Below are 6,250 nucleotides of genomic sequence, written 5' to 3'. Positions count from 1 at the left end.
CCCAGAGCACGACCTAGGAAAAGGATCATATTGTCAAACTTGGTGTCTCCATCCCCTCTTTGGGTCCCTAACCTGACCTGTGGCAGTCCTCAGCCTGCCCACTCCCTTGATGCCCTCATGCTGGCTTCTCCTCCAGGGAGCAGGGCCTGAGCTGTGGCCTCTCCCTCCAGCCTGGCCCTGCGCCCCACTAGGTGACTGGGAGAGGATCTGATATACTAATTTGTGTTAATGTGATAATGGGCGCTAATGGGGTCACGTGCTAACCACAGGCCAACTTCTAGCCCGGCCTCACAGCCTCAACCTGGAGTCGAGGCTGTGGGGATGGGAATTTCAGGCTGACTAATCTCCACAGCCCACTGGAGGGGGCGGGGGAGTGGGAGGAACTGAAGCCCCGGGACATCCCAGAGTGCTGGTGCCTCGGTTTCAGTTTCATCCTTGGCTGACACTTTCCTCCGACGAGTGGAATTGCTTTGGTTTTCCTCCAGCCCCTCTCCCCTCCCCAGCTGCCCCCCTTTTGGATCACTAGCTTCCCTCGGCCAGCCCTTCACTTCGGAGGGGAGAGATGGGAAGATAATTTGGCAGTGATGAGGAAAAAAATGTACACGTAGACACCCTCAGACGCACAGGCTCACATACCATGCTGCCTTGCAGACACACACACATGCGCACGCCCTCCCCAAACACACATGCACGCATGAGGGGACTTGCCACTCACATCCAAGAGTCAAGATCACATGCATGCATGCGTGCACACACACACACACACACACCCTCCCTGCCATGGTTGCACCCTCACTCATGTCTGAGAGACCCACACGGACACACACATAGGCCGGCAAGGCCCCACAGAGACCCGTTCCACACGCAGACACACACACACACACACACACACTCTCACACACTAACCAGCAGCAGCAGCCGCCGAGTTGGATGGCTTCCTCAAAAGAGGGCTGGAAAGTTTGTTTGCTGCCAACGAAGGGGCCTAGACATTCCATGAAATGACTCATACTGCACCTTTATAGACATTAAATGTTGTGTTTTTCTGGATGAAACAACAACAACAGCCCTTGACCCCCGTTGTGATGGCAGGGTGGGGAAGCTGCATGGCTGCGTTCCTGTTGGGTTTCCTTCTGGTGCACGTCTCTGGCTTGCCCTTGCCTCCTGTGGGATGGGGCAATCCCCAAAGAGCAGAATTCCCTACCTCCTGATACAAAGCTCAGCCCCGAACCGCCCCTTGGCAGGATGTGGAGTTGGGGAAATTCGGGCTCTCCAGGCCCCCTCACAGCCTCTCCCGACTCCTCTACTTCATCCCCAGACCCGAGGATCTGGTCTGGCCTGGTGCCCCCATTCTGGTGTCCCAGTCTGAGCCCTTCCTGATCTCTCCTTCCATCCAAGCACCCCCTCCCCACCTCTCCTGGGTCTGTGCATACTGCCACCTCCGAACACAACTCCAGGGGGCGCCATTCACCATGTATATAATATGTAGCACCCCATGCCATGTGACTGGTGCCTCACTCCCTCCCCTGAGCCTCCTCTCCATCTGAGAAGGGAACACCCAGTCCCTGTCCCCCAGCACACTCAAGGGGCCACAGAAATCAGTTGGTGCCCTCCTCCAGGAAAGACTTTCATGTTGACATCCCTCTGCACTCCCATCCCAGTCTCTGCCCCCTAGCAGCAGCCTCTTGGGCCAAGGTCCCCTTAGGCCCACTCGTTTTTCTCTTGCAGGCGGTGAAGGGAGGCTCCTTTGGAGTGTCATTTGGAATCTCCATAGGGCTATGGAGTACGGTGAGGCTGCCAGCCACACAAGATTAAGTGTTGGCCTAGCAGATGGCAGAGGTTGAGGAGTTAACTCTGGCTCACTGGACAGTGCCCCAAAACTCCGGATGCCACGCTGCCTCTGATAGGTGCCCCAGAGTAAGTGCCTGCCCTTGGCCCTGGTCCCAGGGACTTTTCCATGCTGATCGCTGGCTCCAAGATAGGGGCTAGAGGCCAGTAGTATTAGACTTCAGGGAACTTGTCCTCATTTGCTGAACTCTGCTCAAAGCCACTTCTTCCTTATCTTTGGCAAATGAATCAAATGATCGGGTCCCTCCTCCTTCCCCCACCTCAAAAATCTCCCACCAACCCAAGGGCGCTGGCCTGAAGGGCACTGAATCTCTTTCCCAAACACTAGGCCCACTCCCAACAGTGCATGCGGTGCGGACAGCGCCTCCTAGCAGCCACTGCACCCAGGATCGACATACGGAGCCCTGACTCAAGGCCCGCAGCACCTGCTAGGTCAGGTTGTCATCTCACTCCAGGCAGACCACCAGAACTGCCGTCCAGCCTCCAAGAAGTGAAACCCGGGGGTCCTCTGAAGTTTTGTAGGGGATCTTATGATGTCAGAGCCTGTCCAGGCCAAGGCCTGGAGGGGAAATGTGTAACTCTCCATTTTAATGAGAGCAGCGTGGGGTGGGGGGGACCAAGTGAATTTCCAAGACCCTCAGCCAAAGAAGGTGGCTGGCCAGATGAAAGTCATGATCTGGGAACTCACTCCCAACTACACCTTCCCATCTGCATGCCTGTGCTTTCGCCTGGGCACAGCAGCTCCCACCCCCATCAGCTCCCATGATGGACCTGGGCAAGAGACGGCCATCTGGGGAAGGAGCACTTTGGTATAACCTATCTCAAGGAATTCTTATCTTTTGCAGCTACCCAACAATCTTTTTTTTAAAAAAGATTTTATTTGTCGAGAGAGAGAGCACAAGCAGGGGGAGCGGCAGAGAGAGAAGCAGGCTCCCTGCTGAGCAAGGAGCCCGATGTGGGACTCGATTCCAGGACCCTCGGATCGGTCCTGGAATCATGACCTGAGCCAAAGGCAGACACTTCACTGACTGAGCCACCTAGGCGCTCGCTACCCAATAGTCTTTTTAGGAGAAACACTTTCTATGCTGCTTAGTCACAACCTGGGACGTAGAGATTTCTGTTTGCCATTTGGAGCTTTCTAGGGCCTTTTCATGTAAGTCCAATAGAGGCAAATCCGGAGTTATTGAACATATCAACAGAGGAATGGTTGCTGTTTGCACAGAAAAGATTATAGGGGGCTTCTCAGCTTTATAGGTGGGAGGATTTTTTTTAACTATAATTTCTCTCCTGGCTTTTGAATATGCATCTCATTCTGAAAGTCTGATTGATGGGTGACTTTTCTAACTTGTGTCTGTGGTGGAAAGTAAGGGCCATGGCTACAGAGGCTGTGGCAGTGTGGTATTTTGTTCCAGCCACAGGTTTGAATAGAATTTGTTGAGGCCAAGGGGTTAAAGGAGGGGGGAAGCAAACAGCCACCTTGTCTGTAAAGAACCTGGGGTGATGTGCAGAGGAACATAGGCACTGCTTGAAAGAGGGGACAAAGAGGGACTGAGAAAGCTGACAAGGTGGAAAGGCAAGTTGAACACAGGAGTGACGAGCGAGCTGGCCCGGCACAGGCTATGGGCAGCCAGGAGGCCCTCTGCTCTTGGAAGGACCCAGGTTCTGAGGCTTGAGAGGACTGAATCAGAGTTGGAGGGTGGGGGTGGGGCATGCTGGAAGCAGAGAGGCTCAGAGTGCACACACTGGATGGTGCAGCATGGCCTGGGCATCCACGGGCAACTCGAGAAGGGGAATTCCTGCCAAGTCAGGGAATGAGCCATTGGCAGAGACAGCATGGCTGTTGTCAGGAGTAGTGATCTCAGTCGGTGGGCCCCACCTGGCTGGGGCTCACCCAATGGGCAAATGAAAGAGCTGAGAGCCAGGTGGGGAAGGGCTGGCAGGCTGGGGAGCAGCAAGGTCATGGGGAAGGGCAGCCTGGCTGACCTGGAGCCATGGAGCCGGGGAAGTCACTCCTGTGGACCATGGCTCCCCAAGGGGAGGTCAGCACAAGATTTTCATCAAGGGGGGTGGGGTTTGCTTTGGCAGCAACTCGGAGATCCTGGGGCTGTGGTTAGTTCCCAGCGTCTGGGGAAGGTAAGAACTTATGGGATTCCCACTAGTGGGCTCCAGATCATTGGCAGGTATTCAGGCCAGTCACCGGTTAGCTGTTACCTGGTCGGTGCAGTGCCCTCTCCCCCTGGCCTTTCCAAGAGGAAGACCTCTCCTCTGGCTTTTCCATGCCTTGAGGCTTCAGCTCTGGTTTAAACCACAAACACTCTTAGGAGGGATCCACCTTTAGTCTTCAGCAGCGCCTGGCCTTATCAGCCTTTCTCCTGGAGAGCTGGGGTTGAGAAATTTGAAATGAGGAGGAAGATGCTGCTGAAGGCAGCTAACATGGACTGAGGGCTCACTAGGTACCAGGAACCACTGCCATAAACATAGGTCATCTCATTCAGTTGTCACCACAGCCTTTCTTTTCTTTTCTTTTCTTTTTTTAAAGAGGGATAGCAGGGGGGAGGGGCAGAGAGAGAATCTTAAGCAGGCTCCATGCTCAGCCAGGAGCGGAGCTAGATGCAGGACCCAATTTCATGACTCTGAGATCGGGGCCTGAACCAAAATCAAGAGTATCATGCTTAACTGACTGAGCCACCGCGGGGCCCAATCACCATAGCCATTCAGTGTAGGTTCTTATTATCCCCAACTTAAAAATAAGGGAAGTGAGGCTCAGAGAGTTTAAGTGACTTGCCCAAAGACACACAGCTGGTAAATGGTGCAGCTGGAATAGGAAACCAGGTCTGTCTGATGTCAGGGACCATTGAACTCATTGCAAAATGGAAAAGTATGTGTGTTTGTATCTATTAGTGAGTCTCAAGGTCAAGATAAAGGGAGCTTAGGGATGGCTGGGACCTACCACGATTTTGAGAGGGGAGCCTCACGGACAAGAGACCAGCAGAAAAAGGTGTGGCTCCAGGATCAGGAATCCCCTGGGGGGAAACATGGCCACTTAGAAAAGAAAAAAATGGAAATCTGCTCTTGGTGCTTATTCCAGGGACTTGACATAGGTAGGCAAGAGATCTCAAGGGCCAGTGCCCCAGTCCAGCCCCTAGGTTTTTCCCTCGGAAACCTATAATCTGCAGCTGCCTTCACTGCCATCATCCACCACCATTCCTGTCCCCCAGTCTTGTGCCAGGGACCATCCTCTCCCAAGGCTGGAGAAGCAGGCTGATGCTGGTGGTTGAGCAGGTCCCTGAACTTCAGGCCCTTTGGCCACCCCTGTGGTTCATAGGGCCTTCCTCCTCTGAGGGCCCCTCCAGCTTTCCTGCTTCCTGCCAAGGAGCTGCCAGGGCTGAGACTTGGATGGGCCCTTCCTCCAGACCATGTAGAACCATAAGAAGTGACTATTTCCGGCCATCTCCCTCACAGAGCCTCCTAGCTGTGGGACCAGGTGGAGTGTGGGGGCTTGTATGGATGCGGAGGCAGGTCAGAGGAGAGGGTAAAGGGGAGATAGAATGGGAGACTGGGGTTCATTTGGATGCCTCAAGCAGGGCAGCTTGGCTTTGGAGAGAAGGGGGCACCAGCTTTTTCCCAGCACCCCAACTCTGGCTGCCTCTGCACCTGCTGTGGCAGTCCCCGATCCCCCCACCCCAGCCTTTCCCCTAATTCATATCCGCCTAGTCTCCCCCACCAGGAGCCCTAGGATCACTTCCCTAAGAAGTCCACCAAACTCTCCAGTCACCCCCAAGCACACGATAATGCATTTGGCCCAGGATTCCCCAATTTTGGGCATCTAGCTCCTGAATTGTATCCTCTGGGCATCTCCTGACCTCACCACCCACTCCGCCCGCCCCTGCCCTCCTGTCAGGTCCGCACACAGCAAGCGCTCAATAATCTGGAGTGCAAGGGTGTGGGCCAAAGGCGTCAAGCCAGTGGCATGTGCAGGCCGAGGGGGCCGGACATAGCCATCCAGGGTCCCCGGGGAATAGATTTCTCTCCGAGGCATTGTGTGGGGGCTTCCCGCCGGGAAGGGCCCCGACAGGGAGCTGAGAGCCCCGGACCCGCCGCGTGCTAGTGGACTGAGGGTCGCGGGCCAAGGAGTGCGTGACGTGGGCTCTGCGGGGGCCCTGCTCTCGCGGTCCCCGGGGGCGAGCGAGCCGCGAGGGGAAGGAGAGGCCGCGCGGGCCCCTGGCACGGCTCCCCCTGCCGTGCTGGCGACCGCGGAGGGCCGGGGGTGGAGGGGCGCTGTTTCCACCAAGACGCCTCGTCCCTCCCTCGCTCCCTCACCCACCCCGCCCGCCCGCGGTCCCTCCCGTCGGTCCCTCCCTCCGGGCTCTTCCCTCCCTCCCGCCCTGCCTCCTTCGCGCCCGCC

Source organism: Ailuropoda melanoleuca, chromosome X (assembly GCF_002007445.2).
Source record: "Ailuropoda melanoleuca isolate Jingjing chromosome X, ASM200744v2, whole genome shotgun sequence".
In the NCBI taxonomy this organism is placed as follows: Eukaryota; Metazoa; Chordata; class Mammalia; order Carnivora; family Ursidae; genus Ailuropoda; species Ailuropoda melanoleuca.
Note: the sequence above shows the minus strand (reverse complement) of the source record.